Source organism: Chinchilla lanigera, unplaced genomic scaffold (assembly GCF_000276665.1).
Source record: "Chinchilla lanigera isolate Chin_1 unplaced genomic scaffold, ChiLan1.0 scaffold00055, whole genome shotgun sequence".
NCBI lineage: Eukaryota > Metazoa > Chordata > Mammalia > Rodentia > Chinchillidae > Chinchilla > Chinchilla lanigera.
The window spans coordinates 13895982-13920179 of record NW_004955456.1 but is presented as its reverse complement, the minus strand read 5'-3'; the positions used below and the strand labels follow the sequence as shown (position 1 = coordinate 13920179).

Here is a 24198-nt window from a genome sequence, read left to right as displayed (position 1 = left end):
CAAACTTCAACTTGCAATTATTTCATTACCTATTCTGTTTCAAAAGGAAGCATCTGTTTTCAGTTTATTTAATGGAATCTAAGGGCTGCTGTGGATAATATGTCGTTGAATCTCTCCTAATGTTTGTTGAATGAATGAATGAATGAATGAATGATTGGGAGATTCCACTTCTTTACTCTCAAGTCTTCAGGTCCAGTGGGCTGTTGAGGATAGAAATAGGGTCCTGGGTACCTGTAGGACTTGGTGGAGGGCTCAGGAGCTCCGTGTTCTGGTAGGGTTAGGAAGGTCTTCAAGAGTATCCTGAAATTCAAGCATGCCCTAAACCCCAACCTGCTCCCCTACCAGCCTACTGTTTCATAATTTAAAAATTAATTTATTTCAAAAACAGCTTTGCCAGGTGTGGTGGCACACACCTGTAATCCCAGCACTTGGCAGGCTGAGGCAGGAGACTCCTTCGAGTTCAAGGCCAATTTGGGGTATGTAATGTATTCAAGGCCAGCCTGAACCACGTGGCAAAATCTTATCTCAAAACATAAAAGAACCAACAAAACAAACAAACAAAAAACAACAAAGCAACTCCCCAAAACAAAACAAAATAACACAAAAGTTTTACATGGGGCGCAATGGCATATACCTGTAATCCCAGTATTCTGAGAGGCTGAGGCAGGAGGATTGCAAGTTCAAGCCCACTCTGGTCAGTTTAGCAACTTAGCTATACTTTCTGCGAAATCAAAAACAAACAAAAATCCCAATCTTCCAAGACTTCACTGGGCTTTCATCCACACACAATACACTACGTCCCTTCTGAGTTCCAAAAGTCGTTTTTTTTTTTTTTTTTTTTCTGGTACCAAGGATCGAACTCACAACCTTGTGCTTGCCAGGCAGGCGCGGTGCTGCTGAGCTAAATCCCCAGCCCCTGAGTTCCAAAAGTTTTGACACCCATGCGGCTGCCACCACCAAGGTGTAGGAAATTTCTGCCCCCTGAAAACCCCCCTTTTGTTCTTTTTCCACGCAACCCCAGGCACCTACTGACCTTCTGTTGACGTCGATCACTTTAGCTTTTTAAAGAGCTTCCCATAGGGGACGTGCTCCTTTCTCTGTGGCTTCTTGGACTCAGCGTGTCGCTGAGGGCCTCTGTAGTTCGTTGCTTTTCATTGCTGAGTAGTAGTCCTTCAGCTCTACCGTAGTTTTGGCTCCAGTCACTGGCCGCTGGACATGAGCGTGATTTCCAGGTCTGGGCTCTTATGAATTCGGCTGTGAGCGCACGTCAGGGCATCTTTGCACGCAGACACAGGCTCCCGTTGCTCTGCAGTGCACACTTAGAAGTGGTAAGTGTGTGCCTAACTTTGCAAGTCACTTGCCAAATTGTTTGCCAAGGTGAGAGGGTGATTTTGGCTCCATGGTCCTTTGTCCCTGTTCCTTCAGGGCTATGGCCATACCTGTCTGCTCGCGTGAGTGGCGGAGCAAAAGCCTCCCTTCGTGGCTGGGGTGTGAGAAGGGGAGAGGCCAGCGTCACGCTGTCCCTTCAAGGACAGACCCAGTTGCCTAAAGGCTGGTGTTGCAAGAGTGCTGAGCCGGGGACCCAGCCTAACACACAGGCTTAGAAGTCCAGACGCATCCGGGGTGGGTGCAGATTACAGTTGTCAGACACAAATGAGGAGGTCATCCCAGGATTCCACCGACACCGGGTCTGTGACGCCAAGTCTCTTATCGGAAACGGGAACCCCCGATGACTTTCCGTACCTGATGCAATGAATGCAACGCTGATTTCTGCATGTCATCAGAGATGGTGTCTCTTATATTATCCCCATGAAAGGGCCATACTTTCTTGGTTCTTTTTTAGTGTGCATAATAATTTTTTGGTTGGAAAGTGGACGTTTTCTATATTCTTGTACAGTCTCTCTGGAGATCGGGTTTTCCCCTCCTAAGAGATTGCTCTTGTGGAGTCTTGTTGGCTCTGGTGCCCACGTGTCAAGTGAGCATTCTGGAATGTTCTCACAGAGCCCATCTCTCTTGTTGAGTGCGGCCTCTACAGGGCCCGTTCTGTTCTTTCGGTGGTCCGCCCAACAGAGAGATCCTCCCTGGCTCAGAACCAAAAGAAACACAGTCGGTCCTGTCTGGGTCTTTATGGCTCTGCTCTGAGCTGGGTTCCGCCACGTTGCTGGGCGGAACCGACGTCCCTTCCTTCCCTACCGCCGCACCGTTTCCTTCGCACGAGCACCGTGGTCTATTACCCATTCATCAGCTGGAGGTCCTTTGATCATTTCCACTTTGTTTTTTCTTCTCGCAGTGCCGGGGACTGGATTTGGCTTTTGCACTGAGCTACGTCTCTGGCTCTTTTTAAAATTTTTAAATTTTAAGACAGGGTCTTGCTACGTGTTGTCTAGGTTGGCCTTAAACTTGTGATCCTTCTGTGTCAGCCTTGCGAGTGCTGGGATTAGAGGTGTGAGGCACCATGCCGGGCTTTGTTTCTAGTTTGTAGCTGTTGTGGACAGAGCTTCTCTGAGCATTCCTTCGAGTTCTTTTGGTGGCTACGATGGATTAATTTCTTTCTCCTTGGGATATATTCAGGACTAAATTCTGTGCCGTTGGCGACACCCCATGACCTTTCCCCTGTGTTCACCCTGCCCAGAATTTGGTGTGGCCCCTGTGACCTTACAAGAAGGTCATTGTCCCCAGAACACGGTACACAGCCCCTGAGATTCTTGAACTCTCCGGAGGGACAGCCGCACCCTTTGTGTGCTAATGACACGACTGGTGGCTGCTGTGTAGACAGCTTCAGAACCAGAGCAGGACCTGAGTTCCGGCCTGAAACTTTCTCCCCCACGCCCCGGCCCCTGGGCTGGAGTGCGGAGAGCTGCAGAGGTTGACCTCAGTCTCCGATGGACAAGGGCTTCCTCATCCGGGTCTCTGCAATGAACTCCCCCAAGTCCCCAAACAGAGGCCAGAGAGCTTCTGGGCCGGTGCTGATACTGGGGTGCTGGGAAAGGGTGCACTGAAAGAGGGTCCCTCCGTGTGTCCCCCATTCGGCTGGCCTTGAGTCACAGCCTCTGTAACAGACCTGTAACAGCATGCAAAGTGCTTTCCCACGTTCTCGGAGCCATGCAGCACAGCACGGAGCACGGGGCAGGGGCACAGAGCGCCCTGATTTACAGCCAGCGTGCTTGTAGGTGGCTGGGCTTTGCCTGGCACGTGAGGTGGGGGCCGTCCTGCCCTGGACCTGTGCAGTCTGCTCAGGCCGTGGGTTAGGGTCAGAACTGAAGTGAATTGTTGCCACCCCGCTGGGGTCTGCAGAATCAGAGAACTGGTCCTGGGTGCCAGAAAACACTGCCTCCCCCTGCTTCCCGAACCCCGTGCTTCCCAAGAATTCCGTGGCCCCGTCCTGCGGGGTTGTCCTTGCCCCGCCGTCACCTCCTCAGCATTCAAGCCTCCACCTCGGTCATCTTCTCCCTCTCCAAGGCTTTGGCTGTCTTCTGGGGACAGTGGCCTCCAGCCTGCCTGGCCTAGCGTGGGTCAGTTGCCAGCTGCCTGGGTGACCTCTCCACACAGTGCTCACACTTCCCACTGTCCTCTCCGTTGCCCCCAGGTCCTCTCTCCTGCTGTGCCCGCATGAGGGCCCCCTCCATTCACGCAGGCCTGGGTGTCCTGCATCCCCCTCTCCGCCCTTCTCCCCCCGCCAGCAGCCCAGCTCGATGGAACGCCCAAGCCCCGTCTCCGACCCAGCGTCTTCCCTCCGCACAGTTTTGCTGGCCTCCTTGCAGGCCTCCGGGCCTCCGGGCCTCCGGCCTCACCTCTGCAATGCGCTTGGCCCACGGCTCCAGACACGGTCCCCAGAGCCGGCCCTGGCCGCGTCCGCCTCGGCGAGGCCACGCGTGCGGCCCTGCGGTTGGGCGCGGGCGGCCGCCAAGCCTCGGTGCCATTCCTCAGTGCCGACCGTGCGTGGCGGACACGCTCGCAGCTGGGGCTCGCACACAGGTTTTTCGAGTTAGAGATTTGGAAAAGGCTGCGGCGGCGCTGGTTGGGGTTCAGAGCCCACAAGACGCAGGAGAGACCTTGGGTGAGCTCATCTTTCCTAGGGCGGCTGGGCTCGCTTGGAAAATGTCACACTCGGGCTCGCAGCTTGGCCGGCCTCTGGGTGTTCGGCAGCTCAGGTGACTCGTGATGTGGCCTTGGCCGTCCAGCAAGGGCGGGTGGGGCTGGGGCTGCCTCTAGAAGGGCCACAAACGAGGGCACCCCTGGGAGACCCCGAGAGACAGACCCTAAGAGGAGAGAAACAGAGGCGGACAAAGAAACGAGAGAACAAGATTGGCAGGACTTTTTTGGTGGGGTAGAGATGATGTCAATCATCTGAGTTGGGAATGTTGAATTTTTGTGCTGAAACACATCCACCATCCCCTGGAAGAAAGGCAGTAATCCATCCCAGAGAGGCAGAACCTTACCGTGTTTAAGAAACAAGCTCCGGAGCCAGGCTGTCTGAAGCCAACATGTGGCTATGAAGTTCTCCGGCTGTGTGACCTTAGGCAAGCTGCCTCACCGCTCTGTGCTTCTCTCTCCTCATCAGCAAAATGGAGATGATGATAACAGCACCCGCCTCATCCAATACTTTTGATCATTAAATATGTTAATGTGAGTGAAACATTCGGATGGCTGCCGGGACCTAGTAGATGCTCAACGAATATCTGCATCATTGTTGGGCCTTAGCTACTGCAGCGCCATAGTGGTGCTTCCTGACCTCTCTGTTTTCCTTCAGACCCAGCTTAGGAATCACCTCTTTGGGGGGCCAGGGATGTAGCTTGGCAAGCGCAAGGTCCTGAGTTCAATTCCCGGTACCAAAAAAAAAAAAGGAAATCTCCTCCTTAGGCTGGGGATGTAGCTCAGTGGTAAGAATGCTTGCCTGGCATGTACAAGGCCCTGAGTTCAATCCCCAGTACCACCCAAAAAAAAACCAAAAGATCACCTCCTATGGGAAGCCTTCTCTTAGCCTCGGTCTCTTTTCTTTGCTGTGACAATGGCTGTTTTAAACATAAACGTCTATTCAGCTGCCTACCTTCCCCACCAGCTTCTGGGGAGACAGCAGGACAAGACAGACTCTAAACTATTTCTTGTTCCTAGAAGCCCCACATGCCTGGGAACCACCCCAAATAACCACTTCATTTTCTTGTTGAATAAATAATTCAAAAAAATTAATAATAGAAGACCGGAAAATGTACCATAGGAGAAGACCGGTACAACACCCTAAAATGTGGCAGGTGTAGCATAGAGTCTGGCCGAGCATGAGCTGGCCACCATATTGGCCAGAGCCCAGGCTGCAGGAGGCCCTGAGGGGGTGCTGGCCAGGTCACGCTCCTGGACTGGGTGTTGCAAGCCCAGGTGGGCTCCAGCTGCCTCCCAAGATGTTGAGAGCGGTGAGAACGGTGGCTGGTGCCCCTCTGTGAGCCTGGGTGGCCTGGCACAGGAAAAGCCCCTTCCCAGTATAGGGAAAGTGTGCAGGGGTGAGGTTGGGGGTGGGGAGGACCAGCCGGAGCCCGGAGACACACGGAGCCTCTTAGGGTGGATTTCACGCCTCTGCCCTAATGCAGACCGGCTCTGCTTTGGTTTGGAAAAACAGACGTCTCGCTGCAGCCTCCTGAAACCAATTGGAAATAAACCTCCCCTCCCTGCCCTTCCCCCACACCTGCATGGGCCAAACACGCAGCAGCACTCAAACAGGAACACAGCAAAACCAAGGAGGGCGGCACAGCGCAGGCGAGGGCTCCGGGCCAGCGCTCCGGGGATGGAGTGAGCCGGGTCTCCCGGGCCTGTGCTGAGCCCATCTGAGCGGCTCTGCAAAGCCTCAGTCCTTGTTTGTCTGTCTGTCCTCTCGCTTGAGGCTGCAGACAGGGCCAGCCAAAGCCACGGCTGGACGGACAGCCAGAGCCACGGTCCCCGTGGTGTGGCCGACTGCCAGGCGCTGCTCTGCATCCGTGGTGGCCCTGCCCTGCAGCCTCAAGGGTGAGGCCTCCTCTGTCCCCCTCATCCTGGTCCCCATCCTGTGCCCTCTGACAAGTGCCCCGTCTGCCCCCAGTGCTCTCCTGGCGGGCACCCAGGCGGCACCGACAGGGGTCACTTCCTCCACCCCTGGCTCCTCTCCTCCGAGGCCTGGGTGACTCCGTCATATCTCTGACCTCAGTTCCTGGCTGGGGAAATGGGGAGAGACAGGCCCCTTGTGACAGGAGGGAGAAGTCCCGAGGAGGGGCTGTGTCTCATTTCCTCGCCATTCGCGGTCCATCCGGCCCCCCACAGACAACCTCCCTGGGCCCCAGGGAGGCCGGGTGCTCTTGGGCTGCTCACAGCAATCGGAGCCAGGGTCCTTCCTGCACCCCTGCCTGTGTCTTCACCTCGGTTCCGGAAGGAGTTCGGCGCTGAGAGCCAAGGGTCTGGAACTGAGCCCTATGCTGCCGGCATGGTGCCACTGGGATTGTCACACTCACACCGCCTCCCAGCCTTTGATGGGGCACAAATGCCACTTGTGCATGTGAGAACACTTTGGAAGCTATAAAAAGCACCAAGTCCTATTGCTACTTTTTGTTTCTGGTTGGGTGTCGGGTTCTTTCTGGTTCGACCGCTCCTTCCTGCCGTGCCAGGGTGGCTGGGCCAGGCGTGCATGGTCCCAAGCAGGTGCCCAGAGAGTCACCCCGCTGGGCCTCAGGGGGGGAGGCCTGCGTGCGTGTCTGTGGGCGCAGGCCCAGGAGCACTGTCCCCCAGGGCCCAGATGGCCTGCAGGAGCGCCGGCAGGGGAGGTGGCAGTGGGGACCTGTGGAGTGATTTCCGGCCCCAATCCCAGGCTAAAGACATCCAGATGGGCTTGAAGAAGTTACCCAGGAAGCCGGCTGCCAGCCATGCAGGCCCCTGAGAGGACGTCCAAGGAGACACAGCCAGAGGACACAAGAGGACACATCTGATCACTGAAAGCAAAAAGCAATCGAAACTTTGGATTACCCGAAGCCGGCTAGAAACCGTCAAAATATAAACACCCACTGGTAAACAGAGTGCGGTGATCGGAGAGTGAGACCGAGGGCCAGAGAATGCTACGAAATTGAGTTATGAAAATCCGTCTTTGAAAATGAAGGGGAAAGGCTGTCTGGCACAGCGGAGAGAGGCTGGGATGTGGGGGAACAACGTCTTCCCGAGTGACATACCAGAGGGGGGTGGTGTGTGTCACCCCTCTCCCTGTGCCAGCCAAAACTAGGCTTAGAGCAGGAACCTCAGATCCCAGAGGATCTCAAACCCCAGGGCAACCAATTTGTTATGTTGAGGGTAACAGGCAGCCCCAGGGGAGGTGGAGGGCTGCAGCCAGTATTGGGACATGAGCTATAGTGGAAACAAGATGGGCTGGGTGCTCCTTAAATAAGGCACCTCAGAAGGGAGTGAGGGACACCGCGCACTAGAAGAGAGACAGACTCTGTAAGAGTTGAGATGCACTGGGTGGAGGCTGAAGGTGGAGAGTGATGTAGGGTGTGGATTAGCCTGTTTTTTTGTTACTATAACAAAACACCCGAGTCTGGATGTTTTATAGAGAAAAGAGGCTCATTCAGCTCACAGTTTTGGAGGGTACAAATCCAAGATCAGGAAACCCTATTGCTTAAACCCTCTTGGCTCTGTCACGTCATGGCAGCAATGTGTGTGACACAAAAAGATCATCCTGTGAGCAAGGGAGGCAGAGAGTGTGGGAAGGGGGCAATCTTTTTCTCTTTCAGTTCTGGGGATTGAACCTAGGGTCTCACACATGCAGGGCAAGTGCTCTACCACTGAGCTACATCTCCAGCCCAAGGAGTTGGTCAGATCCCTCTATAACAAGCCTTGCACCAGAACCCCCACAGTCCCCTGGGAACCGCACTAAACCCTCCCCAGGGCTGCAGGCTCCCGGTGACCTCACCACCTCCCACCCAGTCCTGCCTCTTAAAGGTACCATGACCTCTCAATAATGCCACTCATCCAACACATGGACCCTTGGGGGACAGACACACTCAAACCAAATCCGAGCCACAGCAGAGTGGCTGAGGACAGGCTTCACATCTGTGGATCAGGAGATGGGGTAGGTGGGGAATGGTACAGTTTGGATTAAAATGTACCCCCCAATCTCACAGCCGTGGAAGGTGACTGGGTCACAAAGTGCCGCACTTACCAGTGGATTCACTCAAGGACAAGTTTGTGCTGTTAAGAGGGGGGCCTGGTTGGAGGGGGCCACAGCAGTGTGACCTGGAAGGTCGAGTTCTTGTCCCCTACCTTTCCCTTCCCTCCCTGCTTCCTGGCTGCCATGGGGAGAGCAGCTGTCTTCCGCCAGGCCCCTCCACCATCCCGTTGCTGCCTTGGAGCTGCTGATCATGTGCTGAAACTGTGAGCCAGAATAACCCTCTCCTCCTTTGAGTTTCAGGCGTTGGGGTTTGTGTTCCAGTGCAGGGATGGTGTCACGGCAGGGAACAAGGATAAGCAGGTGCGGTACAGAAAAGACGATGGCTCCAGGGCTTGAGGGGGGCCTGTGAGTTGTCAGCACTGCCCTGAGGAAGCCGGCTGCACACAGGCGAAGCCCAAGGTAGAGTCGAGACCACAGGCAGCCTGATAGTCACTGGAGAGGCGACCCTGGATGCACAATTTTGTGCGTATGACTTATGCAGGAAATTTTCCCAGGGGACGTGGGAAAGGAAAGGGTGGAAGTCATGCAAAGGTGAGCTCAGGCAAAGTGGTGTCCCCAGGAGGGACACGGAGTGTGTGTCACGTTTCCCAAGCTGGGACGAGGGCGTCCAGCTGTCCCTGGCTGAGGGGGTCGCTCAGGGGGAAAGCACATACCTAGTATGCACAAGGCCCTGGGTTCAAATCCTTAGCACCAAAGTCAAGTAAAATAAAATAAATAAAGTGCTTCATGGGTATTTCCTTGCCTGCAGGCATCAGGGGGTGTTTGCGTGTCCCAGTGTCCAGCAGCCCAAGAGCTGTCTGTCCTCCAGGAACCCTGCAGGGCGTTGGGGGGCGCATCAGTGCCAGGGACACAAATGTTCTGGCGAGGCTGGCGGAGCATGGGGGAGACATGGTGCTGTCCCCAGCGCGTCCTGCTCGTTGAAGCTGTGACGGACAGGCTGGCTGGGGAGACGGCAGAGTGAGACAGGGGAGGGCCGAGTGGCATAGGAGGACAGTGCCGTCCAGGGTGCTGGCTGGACGGGGCCTTGGTGAACCCCAACCCACCGTACGGTCAGTGGCCAGAACCCTTTCCTCTGGACGCTCAGCAAACAGTGCTCACAGGCGATCCTGCTCAGTTCATTCCCAGGGCAAGCAGGGAATTCGCTGGCCTGGGTCGCTGGGGAGTCCAGGAGTGTGGCCAGGTCCCGGGGTGGAGAGCCCGTCGCCAGGTTTGTATCTCCAGCCTTCAGCTCTCCTCTCTACTGCCCCAGAGTTGGTTGGTTTCTGTCCCCTGAGTTCAGCCCAGGAGCTGCGAAGAGTGGCTTGAGGCAACCCTAGGCATTATCTGGAAAATTCTCAACACAAAATAAGGAGAGAGCTGAGCTTGGCGGTGTACTCCTGTGATCCCAGCACTCTGGGAGGCTGAGGCAGGAGTGTCCCAAGTTGGAGCCCAGCGTGGGCAATTTAACAATCCAGAGAGACCTCTTAGATCTGAGAGGAAACTAACTGTCCCAGCTGGGGACCAGTGCCCATCCCCAAACCAATTGCAGGAGTGTACTCTACCCCAAAGAACCCCCGTTCTTGAGGACAGCACCTCCACTTCTGGGCCTGTCTGTCTGTCTCTCGGCTTCTTTCACCTCCGCCGTCTCTGTATTTCACTCAGGCCTGCGTCTCGTGCCCCCCTCTGGGGGTGGAACAGGGAAGGTCCACCCGACTGAAGGGAGCATCTTTTCCCCTCCCACTGGGTGCTCCGGGGCCCATGTGCTTCTGACCTGGGCAGTGCCTCTGTCCCAAGGGCCTCTGGGAAACAGGGTGGATGCTGGGAGTGGGACCTGAGATGATGGTGTTGCAAGTTTCTGAGAGATGCCCAGGTCAGGACAGGAGCAGAAGCGGGCCCCAAGCTGAGGCCCAAGGCTCTGTCCTTGGGATTGACACCACCACTGGAAACTAGCTCATGGGGCAGGTAGGAGGGCGGATACTGAGTTTTCAGCGGCAAAGACTGGGTAGGGGCTGCATAGCTTCCCATCCTGGAAGCTGCGGGGAGCATAGAGCTGGCATTCCAGGGCACCCTTGTGGTGGTCCTGGGTGCTGCAGTCCTGTGAGTGGGCATGCAGTGCAGACAGCATCCAGGCCCTGGGTAGGAGCCACGCCGAGTGATGTGTGGCTGGGCACCTGTTGTTAGAGCAGCAGGAGGTAAGCGAGTGTTTGCTTCCAGCTGGTGGGGACTGAGGGTGGGGAGCGTAAAGGGCTAAAGCATTTCTTTTCTCTTTGTGGTACTGCAGATTGAATCTAGGGCCTTTGCCATCCCTTTGTCTTTTATTTTGAGACAGGATCTCACTAAGTTGCTAAGATGCCCAGGCTGGGCTTACACTTGCAAGATGCTCCTGCCTCAGCCTCCCAGAGTGCTGGGATTATAGGTGTGGACCACCACACCCAGCTCTACAGGTGTCTTGGAGGTGAAGAGGATGTTCTAAAATGGTCTGTGCCAGTGGCTACAGCTATCTGTGAGAACACTAATGACCAGCGAATTGCACATTTTAAATGGTAATTTTCACAGTGTGTGAATTCTATCTCAGGAAAGCACTTAAAGAGTGGGCTGGTGAGGACTGGTCATAAACAGCAGTGTTTGGTAGGGAGACTGAGGCATAAGCTACTCCTACGAGCCACGCCCCCTATAAGGGGAGGGGTGGCATGGCGCCGACAGTCTGAGAAGTGTCACCAAGCAGGCTGGCCACCAGGTGTGGGAGCACTGTCCTCTACTCAGGGTATCTTCACAAACGGATATACTCATGTCACTTGGGGGCTTAAACCTTCCATGGTTCCTGGGAGAAACATGATCATTGCTTTGGCCGTAAGGCCCTGCCCACGTGTCCCTATCAACCACTGATCTTTTTCTGAGCATTGAACTTGACGTGGCCTCAGGACCTTTGTACTTCCTGTTCTTCCTGACACTCCTTTCTCTTCTCTTTCAGCCTGGAAAATGCCTCCCCTATCTCCTTGGCTACAGAGGACTCTCCCCACGCAGTTATGCATTCCTGTGTGTTTGGGATGTAAGAGCTGCGGGTCTGTGTGTGCTCAGCCCCACCCGGAATACTCCATAAAAAGGTGTGAGATGAATGGAGGAATGTTCTCCGGGTCCCAGGGAGGCTGGAGCCTGCCTAGACAGCCTTGAGATTTCAAGGTAGATGGTTGGGTGTGGGCAGATGGGGTGGCAGGTGATTCCTGGAGGCATGAGTGATGGCCACAGGAGGAGGGGGCCCTGAGCTCACCTCTGTCTGTGCATCCGCCCTGCAGGTTGGAGCCCAGGCCGCGCTGCCTGTGGCTGGGGGCAGGGAGGGCTGAGAACTGGAGCTTCCAAGGGAAAGGAGATGCCTCGGGCTGGAAAATCACATCACAAGCTTGCGGCTGGCGTGGGGACAAGCCGGGCCGAGTGCTGAGTGGCTGACAGGCCAAGAGCCGGCAGTGCGGGCGGAGAGGAATTCTTGGAAAGTGGAAAGCCTCGGGGGGCCACCTCGGGTCTTTGAGACACTGGCCAGAGCCATTCTGGCTTTGGCAAGGTCTAGAGTGGCGAAAACAGACTGGCCCCCTCGCGGTGCGGACAGGGCCACTCTCCTCCTCCCCCGAAGCCCACAGCGGAGTGGAGTGCGGGCCCAGGTACCCTGGCTCCCGGCCTGACCTCTTTTCTTGCTGCCAGGCGCGGCTGCGTCTTCCAAAGGGGAGCATCCACGTGGCACCCCCTCCACCGTGAAGGGGTGCAAGGGTTACACTTGCATGCACGGTGTGGCAAAGGGGTTCTTGCCAAGACACCCCCACTCTCGGATCCCTGTGCGCCGGCTTGGCCAACTCACTTTGCTTTATTTAGGTTTTCTTTTTCATTTTTTGGAAATATTTTAAAATAATTTTGAACTGGACAGAAAAGTTGCAGGACTAGTAGCAGGAACTTCTCTGTAAATGCTTTTATCCTACACCTCCCACCTGTTTAAACTTTGTCTGCATCATACTCTTCCTTCCACACACACACACACCCAGGTCCATACCGACACATCCAGGTCCACCTCAGCAGCCTTGTGCACGTCTAGACCTCCTCTTCCCATGATCCCTTTCTCCAGCCGTGGGAAATCCGGCTCCCAGTTTTCACCACTTGTTTAAACCTAGAATAACAAGAAAACAGCCTTAGGATGAGTAACTTATACCACTGTAATGGGCAGACCTATAACTAAAATTCAATATTTCTTTATGTTTCCTTAAGGTAAAATTTAATTTAGTAAAATAGTACAGATCTTAAGTGTGCCGTTTGATGAGTTTGGACGAATGCACACACTTGTGGTAAGCAAGGTCCGATTACTTTGGCCACAACAAAACACCACAGGTTGGGTAGACTAGACAACAGACTTTTATTTCCCACAGTTTCAAAGGTTGAGATGTCCAAGAGCAAGGTGCCGGCAGGCTCTGTTCCTGTTGAGGACCACTTCCTGGTTATGGATGGCAGCCATCTTGTTATGTCTTCACACAGGGTACAAGAGAGAGAGAGAGAGAGAGAGAGAGAGAGAGAGATGGCGCAAAAGAGTGAGGAAATATGCATTCTCTGGTGTCTCTTCCTCTCTTGTAAAGACCCTAATCCCATCCGACTATGGAGGACCCATTCTCATGACTTCACCAGAGAGGACACAGCAAGATGGCGGCCCTCTGTAAACCAGGAAGTGACCCTCACCTGTCAGGCAAGCCCTATGTGCCACTATGCCTGGCTGTAGCTTTGTAGCAACTTTTGCAATCAGGAACTTGTGAACTGACCAACTTAGTCCTTCTTCATCAAGATTGTTTTGGCTGTCTAGGGTTTAGTACATTTCTATCTGAATTTTAGGGTAAGTACCTATTCATTGCAAAACGGCAGTTGAATTTTTAAAATAGGGATTGCACTGAATGTGTAGATCAATTTGGGGAGTACTGCCATCTTAACAACCTGTGAACAAGGATTGTTTTTCTATTTATTAAGGTCTTTATTTCTTCAACCATGTTTGATAGTTCTCGGTGTACAAGTCATACACCTCCTCTGTAAAACTCATCCCTGTTTGATTCTTTTTCATGTGATTGCAAGTGGAATCATCTTCTTAATTTTATTTCCAAATTGCTCACTGCAAATGTGTGGGACAGGCCCTTTACTGCCCCCTGGTACCAACAAACCACATGGGGAAGATGAAACCTTTACTGAGGCTGCTCTGGGTGGGTCAGGAGGTGGCCAGGGACAGGAAGTAAGAAGTCACAACACTCTCTTAGCTAGAATGAAGTGGCTTCTTTCTTAATTAAGCAGTCCTTTGATTCTTGAAAGGTTTTTATTAGATTTCAGAATTCCAAGGGTGTTGAGCCTGGCATCTTTTGCTAGCGTAGCCATTTCTTCAGCAGAGGGATGAATTTTTAGAGTTTCTGACGCTGCCATTTTTGGTGATGTGCGTATGTTTTATTTTTAAACTGCCCATCCATGTGCCAAAATGGTTGTGTCACCGTGTGTGCTCCTCAGCCATGCAGGAGAGCTTCCAGTTAACTTCTTCAAGCGCTCCCAGAGCACCTTCAAATCGGAGGGCACGTCCTGCGTACAGAGTCAGGGCTTTGCGACAGTACAGATTCCACTCCTCTCTCCATTCACACGGCTACACAACTCTCTGCTTTCAGACCTGCTATAAATATACAATTCATTGTTACTATAATCTCAGCGCTCTGGGAGGCTGAGGCGGGAGGATGGCAAGTGTGAATCATTTCGTTGTGGTAGACTATGTTTTTTAGAGGTTTAGGTTTAGAGAAAAGTTGAACAGAAAGAGCAAACAATTTCTATATTTCCTCTCAGCTCACACACTACAGCCTGCTCCATCCCCTGATAGGGACAAATGTGTCCCACGTGGACACATTCTACCCACAGCCCACAGTTCCCATGGGATCCCACCGCTGTCTACACGCCATGGGACGAAACAGATGTGTAAAGACACATCCACCACTGTGTGGTGTCAGACAGAATGGGTTCATTACCCTAAACACTCATCCTGACAGCCTCTTGCCTTTTCGGGTTGGCTTCCTCCATTAGAAATGTGTGTTAAGGATTCCTCCATTCTTTTTGTGACTGATAGGTGATTCTTCTTGTTTTTCTCTTCTTCCCCCCCGCCCCTTGCCTTTGCTTTAAGGTGCTGGGGATCGAACTCAGGACCTTCAAACTGGGCTACATCTGTAGCCCTTTTTATAAATATTTTGTTTTGAGACTGGACCTCATTAAGTTATTAAGTTGCCCAGGTTGGGCTCAAACTTGCTATTGCACTGCCTCAGCCTCCCAGAGTGCTGGGATTACAGGTATGCAGCACCACACATGGCCTTTTCTTTTTCCTTGCTTTTGATATACCAGTTAATGCATTCATTCACCCACTGAGGAACACTTTGGCTGTTCCCAAGTCTTGCCAATGAGAATTAAAGCTATTATAAGCATGTGAACAGTGTATATGGACCAATATTTTTAATTCATTTGGGCAGTACCAATGAATGCGATTGCCACATTGGTTTGGTAAGATCACTTTTTGTAAGAAACCACTAAAGTTCTTGCTGTACCAATCTGCATTCCTACCAATAAGAAGTGAGAGTTCCATTTGCTCTACATCTTCTCCAGCATGTGGTATTTGTTAGTGTTTGAGATCCTGGCCATTCTAATAGATGGGCAGTGGTATTTTGTGGCTGTTTTTCCCCCTTAGTTTTTGAGATAGGGTCTTGCTAGGTAGTTCAGTCTGGTCTTGAACTTGCTCTGTAGCCCAGGCTAGCCTCAAACTCATGGCAATCCTCCTGCCTCAGCCTCCCAAGTGCTGAGGTTATAGGTACATGCCACCACATCAGGCTAGTTTTGCATTTTACATCTAGGTTTGTGGTCCACTTTGAGTTAATTTTTGTGAAAGGTATGGTCTATGTCTAGACTCATTTTGCCAGATGTGTGTTCGAACAGCACTTATTGAAAACAGATTGAAAAAAGTATCTTTTTTGTATTTGCCTTTAAATCTCAGTTCTCTCTCTCTCTCTCTCTCTCTCTCTCCTCTGTGTGTGTGTGTGTGTTTCCTGGAGATTGAAACTTGAACACAGGGCCTTCATGCTGAGCTACATCTTCAGACTTTTTAATTTTTTATTTTGATACAAGGTCTTGCTAAATTGCTAAATTGTCCAGCCTGGGCATGAACCTGTGATTCTCTTGCCTCAGCCTCCCAAAGTGCTGAGATTATGAGCATGCACCACCGTGCCCGGTTGTTGACTATATTTATCTGGGATCTATTTCTGGGCCTTCTACTGTGCTCCACTGATCTATTGTTTATTTTTCCATCAATACCACACTGTCTTGATTACTGTGGCCCTGAAGCTGGGTGCTGTCAGTCCTCTGATTTTGTTCTTTGATACTGAGTTGTCTATTCTGAGTTTTTTGCCTCTGTCTATAAGCCCTAGAATCAATTCATTTTGATATCCACAAAATAACTTGCTGAGATTTTAACTGGGGCTGCATTGACTTTATAGATGAAGGCAGAAGAGCTGGCACCTTGACAATGTTGTGTCCTCTTACCTCTGAAGATGGAAAATCTCTCCATTTATTTAACTTAATGGTTTACTCTGAGTGTCATTCTGGTAGTGTGTTTGTTCATGTAGTGACTATCCTGGGCACCACTTGGGTAAGTGCAATTTCAACCAGTCAATTCTTGCATTGAATAACTTTGATAAAGTTATCTTTTTTCCTACAATATTATATTATAAAATTAATGAAAAATATGCAAGTTTTGGTCATCCTATAGTTAAATAATTGGACTGGCAAGTGGTTAGTTCTTTGACATCTTTCATCAAGATTTTGTAGTTTTCTTGGTTTTATAGTTTTCATCATATAAACATTGAACATTTTTGTTTGATTTATACCTTAGTATTTAATTTTGGTGGGGGGCTTCTAATGTAAACAGTAATGTGTTTTTACATTTCAGTTTCTACTTGTTCATTGCTGGTATACACTGTAGAAAAGCAATGGGCCATTGTATATTAACCTTGTTTCCTGCCACCTTGCTATACTTATTTTAATTATCTTTTAGAGCAATCAGAAATAAAAAATTATATTTTTCTTCCTTATGCCATTTCAAGTGCTTTTTCTCTTCTTGGTATACATTCAAGTTTTAATTTGATGTCATATTCCACATGCATGTAGAATTAATTTTATTCAGCCTATGTGCATGTATGCTCACACATGCATGTGCATGTGCTTGTGCACGGGACCAGGGATGCAATCCAGGGCCTTGTGCACACTAAGTGAGTGCTCTACCCTCTGCCTCAACATTATTATTTCTGAAGTACTGGTTTGAGAGTAATACATTCCAAGCTTTTGTTTGTTTGAAAAATGTTTTGTTTCTTTCTCCTTCTTGAGGAAATCTATTAGTGAGTGTATTTTCACTGCCCAGAAAATTCTTGGTTTACAGATTTCTCTTTTTCTTTTTCTCTAAGTGCTTTAAAAATCCCATGCTGATTGTCTTCTGGCCTGCATTTTTCTGATGTAATTCTTATCTTTGTCTCTCTGTATGCAATGTATCTTTTTCCTCCGTCTGCCTTCAGTATTTTTAATCTTTGATTTACAATATGTTATTTCTAGGTAAACAAATGTGTTTTCAGAAAAATGAACTTATTCCATTTGGAGTCTCTTAAGCCTTTTAAGGTTGAGCTTATGATTTATTATACTTAATTGATACTGGAAAATTTTCAGTCACAAATTTCTTCAGATATTTCTTCTGTCTTCTTCTTATCCTTCTGGAATTCCAGTTGCCCATACAGCTTACTTGATATTGTCCCACTGGTTTTTTGGGGATTCTTTTTTTTTTTTTTTTCCTTTGTTACTTTACTGCTGCTGGGACGAAACACCTTACACCCACAATTTCAAGAAAAAAGAGGTTTATTTCAGGTCAGTTTTAAGGAATTCAGTCTCTGGCTGGCTCCACAGCAAGAACAGCATGCGGAAGGGTCTGGTGGAGGAATGCCGCTCACATCACGGCATCCCGGAAGCAGAGAGAGAGAGGGAGGGGCTGAGAACAAAGATCCGCCTTTCCAGACCACGCCCCCAGTGACCACCTCCAGCCAGGCCCCACCTCCTCACAGCACATTCAGCTTCGATCTCATCTGTGGGTGAGTCTGCTGAGGAGCATGGCGCCCAGTGGTCCAGTCACCTTCTAAAAGCCCCGTGTCTGGACATGTGACACGGTTAGGAGACATTTGAATCTGAACCATAATGGTTTCTCTTTGTTATTATTATTATTTTTTTTTTGGTTTTTCTCCTGTACCGGGAACCAAACTCAGGACCTTGCGCTTGCCAGGCAGGCGCTTTTGCCACTGAGCTAAATCCCCAGCCCTGTTATTCTTTCTTTCTCGTCTTTCTTTATCTCTCTTTCTCCTTTCTATTCTGATTTCTCTTTATGTTTCAGTTTGTATACTTTCCATTGACCTGTCTTCACATTCACTGATTCTCTCGTGGGTTGCATTGGATCTATAGAAAACATTCTTCATTTTTCACCATATTTTTAAAATTTGTAGCATGTCCATTTTGTTCTTGTTACAATTCAGTCTCTCTTGAAATTTCCCCCTAACTATACATTTAGTGTACCTTTTCCATTACAGCCTTTAACATACTACCATTAATTATTTTAAATACACATTCCAATAGTTGCCAATCTGGGCTAATTCTGTGTTGCTTTCTTTGTTTATTAACAATTGATTGCTTTTTCTTGCATTTATGTTTTGTCTGATTTTTTTTTGTTTGTTTGTTTGTTTTTGTTTTTTTTGTTTTTCTCCAGTACCGGGAACCGAACTCATGACCTTGCGCTTGCCAGGCAGGCGCTTTTGCCGCTGAGCTAAATCCCCAGCCCCCTTGTCTGATAATTTTGACTGAATACTGGACATCATGGGCAGACAGTAGGGATTGAGGAAAACAGCGTTTATGTCTAGAAATACTTTCTACTGCTAGGCATTTATGAGAGGGCTGAGCCAATCTCCGCAGAAGTTAAGTTGGCTTGGGTTTTAATCATTGCTCTGTTTATTACTTCCCACTTGGGTCTGTGATTCCCCCATCTGTATCATGGGTAAAAGTGTCTCCAGCTCCTTGACTTCTCAGTCTTTCACATGAGAACCTGGTGGACATCTGTGGAGAAAAATCTGCCAAAGGAGGTGTGCACCTCCTCCCTCTTTTTGCTTCTGTGGATCTGTACTTTCATGAGATCACCACTATCAATTCCTGAACAAAGCCCCCAAATCCCATACCTATTAGTAGTCAGTCTGAATTTCTCCTTCTCCTCGTCCTTTTTTTTTTTTTTTTTTTGGTTTTTCTCCAGTACTGGGAACTGAACTCACGACCTTGCGCTTGCCAGGCAGGCGCTTTTGCCGCTGAGCTAAATCCCCAGCCCCTTTCCTCGTCCCTTAATGGTAGCTGATACAGTGTCTGCCTCTGAGCAAAATTACCTACTCTCTGAACATTTCAGATCAATGGGATCCCACTTTTACATATGACTTTTATATATGACTTCTCTTCCTTAGAATAATATTTTCAAGATCCCTTCACATTGTGCCCTATAACAGTACCCCATTCTTGCTTTGTTTTGTTTTTGCCTTTTTGAGACAGGGTCTTGCTATGCAGTTCAGGCTGGCTTTGAGCTCACTTTGTAGCCCAGGCTGGCCTTGAACTTGCAACGATCCTCCTGCCTCAGCTTTCCAAGTGCTGGGATTACAGGTGTGCACCACCACGCCTGGCCAGTACCCCATGCTTTGTAAGGCTGAATAATATTGCAGCATGGATATACCACACTTTGTGTAATTCATTCATCAGCTAACAGACATTTGGGGTTGCCATGGTTTGAGTGTGTCCCCCAAGAGGCATGTGTGGGAAACTTGATGCTTAGTACAAGTGTTGGGGGGGCGGAGCCTAATGGGAGGTATTTAGGTCACAAGCCCTCCATTCACTTGAATGAATTAGACAACTATGGAATGAATTAGACAACTATAGAAGGGCTTCAAAGGGGCTGGGGATTTAGCTCAGTGGCAAAAGCACCTGCCTGGCAAGTGCAAGGTCATGAGTTCGGTTCCCGGTACTGGAGAAAAACCAAAACAAAAAAAAAAAAAGAAGGGCTTCAAGATGTGAGTCCTCCCTCCCCCCTCTCTCATACTCTTGCCCTTCTTTCATGGAATGGTACAGTAAGAAGGCTCTCACCAGATGCCAGGCAGATGTTAAACAGATGCTGGCACCATGCTCTTGGACTTCTCAGCCTCTAGAACTCTGAGCCAAATAAGTTTCTGTTCATTATAAATTACCCAGTCTGTGGCATTCTGTTACAAAAACAAAATGGACTAAGATAGCATGGTTTTTACTTTTTTGGCTATTTATGCATAATTTTGCTATGAACATTCATGTACAAATTTTTGCATGAATATATATTTCAGTTCTCTTGAGTACATACCTAATGGAACTGCTAGGTCATGGTGCCTTTCTATGTTTAGCTTTCTGAGGACTTGCCAAAGTGATTTTCCCAGAGGCTGTCCCGTTTTACATTCCTACAGCCATGCATGACGGTTTCAATGTCTGCATCTTAACAACATTAGCTATTGTCCATCTTTTTGAGCATAGTCATCATAGCTGTTATGAAGCAGTATTTCCTTGTGGTTTTGATTTGCATTTCCCTCATGAGTAACCATGTTCAGCATCTTCTCGTGGGCTTATTGGCCTGTGTGTATCTAATTTGGAGAGTGTTTATTCACATTGTTTACCCATTTAAACACTGGATAATTTGTTGTTTTATTCAGTAGTAAGAGTCTGTTATGTATTCTGGACACTTGACTTATGAAATATATAATTTACAAGTATTTCTTCCTATTTGGGGGATGTTTTTCAGCTTTCTCAGTACTGCCTTTGATGCATCAAAGTTTTTAATTGTAATGAAGTCCAATTTATCTTTCTAATTGGGTGTCTAGGCTGTCATCATCATTTCTGAGAAGCCATTACCGAATCCAAGGTCCTGCAGGTTCATCTCTCTGTCTCTCTCCTGTTGACAGGTTAGGGATTTTGCTCTCACATTTGCGCCTTGATCCATTTTAAACTGCGGTGTGAGTGAAGCTACCCCATGAGAAGTAAATGAAGTTGACCTCTCTTACAGGGGAGGGATCCTGTGCTAATACCATTTGTCAAACAGACTGTTCTTTCCCCATGGGACAATATTAGCACATTGTAAAGGGCCAAGCTAGGACCTTAGACCCTGTGTTGTCCTCCTGTGTGTGGGTTTGTCCCTGCGCTCTGCTCCATTCCATACATCTGTATGTCTGGTTTTAACAACTATTAAAAAGTTACTTGTTTTTAAAAAAATCACATTCCTTTCCCAGCATAAGCTGAAGATGTAATTCACATTTTCAGTTGAAAAAAATATAAATATTTCAATCTATGAGCTGATCGATATAAACCACTTTAGCTACACTGCATCCATACTGGTATATTGTTTTCATCACCCATTTTGTGTTTATTACATACTTAATTATCATTGTAAAGACTTTTAATTACTTCTTAGACCCATGAGTTATTAAAAATACATTTTGATCAGGAAATCCTGCCATCTGGAACAATGTAGATGAACAGAAGAACATTCTACTAAGGGAAATGAGCCAGGCACAGAGAGACAAAGATCACATGTTCTCACTTCCATGTGGACCCTAGAAAGCAGAACTTGCAGATCTAGAGAGTGCGATGGTTTTGTGTATTTCTTGGTCACACCAGAGGCTGGGGTAGGGGTGAGTAAGGAAAAGAGGGAGAGAGAGGGGAATGAGATAAAGGATACAAAATTATAATGAAGAAGAATACGTTCCTGCATCCCACAGCGCAAGGGAATTATACTTCATAAAAACGTATCCTATATTTCAAAAGAGCTGAAACAGAAGATTTTAAATGTTCTCACCGTAAATGATAAATACTTGAAGGGATGGATATGCCAAGTACTTTGATTTCATCATTCTGCGATAGATACATGTATTAAAACATTATATTTTACTCCATAAAATATAACAATTGTCATTTGTCGATGAAAAATAAAAGAAAATCTTAAAAAATTAGAAAAGTGTTAGAACACACAAAAAGAAAAGCAACTGACCGTAAGTGTGTGAGTGTACGTCTGTCCCCTGAATTCTATGCCATTGATCTACATACAAATGGTGCTTGAAAAATACAATGAATATTTAAATCTAAAAAAAATTATTACTTTAAAGGACATATTGCCAAGAATTATGGGGAGGCTGGGTGTGGCGGCACACACCTATAATCCCAGCACTCTGGAGGCTGAGGCAGGAGGATCATTGCAAGTTCGAGACCAGCCTGGGCTACAAAGTGAGCCCAAGGCCAGCCTGAACTGCATAGCGAGACCCTGTCTCAAAAAGACCAGGAAAAACAAAAAAAAGAATGATGAGAAAGTGTGTTTGAAGAGAGGGGAAGTATTCTGAGTACACTGTGGGGCTAATGGCAATGTGTCTCTTACTGTACTGAATTTAAAAATGTGAAGTTTCACTGTATTTTATGATTCCCTGAGTTGATTAATCATTTGTGGTAATTTCTGTCAAATGAAAACTTGACTGTATGTCCTCATCCACCTCATTCACTGGATCTGGCAGCATGTGACCTCTGGCTCTTCCTCAAAGTCAAGATAGCCATGAAAGGTAAAAATTTTGAATCGTTTCAGGACATCGAGGTAGCTATGACAGCACAACTGAGGACACTCATGAAAGAGGACTTCCAGAACGGCTGCAGAAAGTAGCAGGAACAGTGGGACAAGTGCGCTCAAAGTGCGGGGGAGCATTGTGAGGGGGATGCACGGCAATGTGTGTTTTCCTGCAGTACATTTTGAAACATTCAAACACAGCATGCTTTTTGATCATTTCTCTGCATATGACAGTACCACAGAGTTTTCAATGCTGCAGCTTTGTAGTAAATTTTACAAATGGAAAGCGTAAAGCCTTTAATTCTGTTTTCCTTTTTCAACATTACTTTGGCTGTTTGAGACTCCCTGCATTTCCATTTGAATTTTAGAACCAGCCAGTCCAACATCAAAAAGGAAGTTGGAATTTAGATGAGCATTGTGATTTACATGAAGAGCAAGCCGGGGCATGCTGTCATCTTATAATATAGTCTTCCTCTCTATGAATAAGGGATGTTTTCTTTTTCACTTAAATCTTTGGAAATTTCTTTCAACAGTGTTTTAAAGCTTTCAGTAAAGTTTTGCCCTTCTTTTGTTAAAACTTATACCTAGGTATTTTATTCTTTTGATTGCTGTTTTAAATGGAATTTTATTTTTTGTTTGGTACCAAGAATTGAACTCAGGATCTTGCACTTACTAGCCAGGCACTTGTGCCACTGAGCTATATCCCTGGCCCTTAAATGGATTTTTTTTTTTTTTTTTTTTGGTCTTTTTGAGACAGGGTCTTGATATGCAGTTCAGGCTGGCCTTGAGCTCACTTTGCAGCCCAGGCTGGCCTTCAACTCACAACGATCCTCCTGCCTCAGCCTACTGAGTGCTGAGATTACAGGAGTGTGCCGCCAGGCCTGGCAGAATTTTAATAATTAAATTTGAAGTTGTTTATTGCTGATATATAGAATACCAATTTGTTTTTGCATATGGAGTTTGTTTCCTGCCACTTTTCTGGAGTGTTTTTTTTCCTGTTATATTCTGATATAATGTCATCTGGAAGTAGAAGTAGCTTTATTTTTCCAATATGGATGCCTTTATATATATATTTTTTTTTCTTGCCTGATTGCCTTGGCTACAACCTCCAGTACAATACTAAAGAGAAATGGTGAGATTAGATATTCTTGTTTTGTTTACTGGGAAAAACAATTGGAAAAAGTCCATTACACATAAAGAGATTGATCTAGTAATCAAAAAATTTTCAAGAAACAAAAATCTAAGATGAGACAGCTACACAGATAGATTCCATCCAACCTTTTTTTTTATTTCTGTAAAGTCTGTATTAATTTCCTTTCTTTCATACCTTATTTCAGTATATGCAGTATTTGCTCTTTTTTTTCCCCTTTAATCACTGTAATTAGAGCTTTGTCAATTTTGTTGATCTTTTCAAAGAACCAACTTTTGGTTTTATTGATTTTTCTCCAATTTTTTTTTGTCTTTTTGAGACAGGGTCTTGCTATGCTGTTCAGGCTGGCCTTGAGCTCACTTTGTAGCTCAGGCTGGTCTCAAACTTGCAATGACCCTCCTGCCTCAGCCTCCTGAGTGCTAGGATTCTAGGTGTGTGTCACCATTCCTGCAGTTCTAATGTTTTTCTAGCTGCTCTTTCATCTATTTCTACTTTAATCTTTATTATTTTCTTCTTTCTACACCCTTTGAACTAATTTTGCTCTTCTTTCTAGTTTCTTAAAGCACAATATTAGGTTATATGTTTGAGATTTTTTTTCTTTAAGTTTTTACAGTTATAAGTTTCACTCTGGGCTCTGTTTTCACATGATCCCATAAAATTTGGCCTGTTGTGTTTCTGTTTTCATTCATCTCAAGATAGTTCCTAATTTGCCTTGTGATTTCTTCTTTTAGGAGTGGTTTTTTAGGAGTGTGTGTTGAATTTGCACATACTTGTAAACTTTCCAAAGATCCTTCTGTTATTAATTTCTAATTTCATTCCATTGTTGTCACAAAACATAGTTTATGTGAGTTCAGTATTTTTAAATTTACTGAGGCTTGGTTTTGGGCCTTTCATAGAGTTGACACTGGGGAGTTGAGTTGCCTCTGAGAAGAATATGTCCCCTGCTGGTGTTGGGTAGCGTGTTCTGAAGCTGTGCGTGTGATCAGGATGATATATGTTCTAGTTTTCACTGATCGTGTGGCTAGTTGTTCTCTTCAAAATTAAACATGGATATTGAAGTGTCCAAGTGTCATTGGGTTGTTTTTCCCTCTGTGAGTCCTCCTCAAAATCCTCCCTCTCGCTTTGAACACTTATCCCATCCTTCTTGCCACTTTCTGTACTGCTCTTTTTTTTTTTTTTTTT

General features: G+C 47.7%; 1 protein-coding gene across 1 annotated transcript in view; it reads left to right on the top strand.

The window, feature by feature from the left end:
- The window catches only part of LOC106149898, a 73192-nt gene that overhangs the window by 18220 nt on the left and 30774 nt on the right, over window positions 1-24198 (top strand). The window contains exon 2 of the mRNA XM_013520652.1: window positions 11124-11332. The gene's annotated coding sequence lies outside the window, so the exon portion shown is untranslated. The remainder of the gene's footprint in view (window positions 1-11123; window positions 11333-24198) is intronic.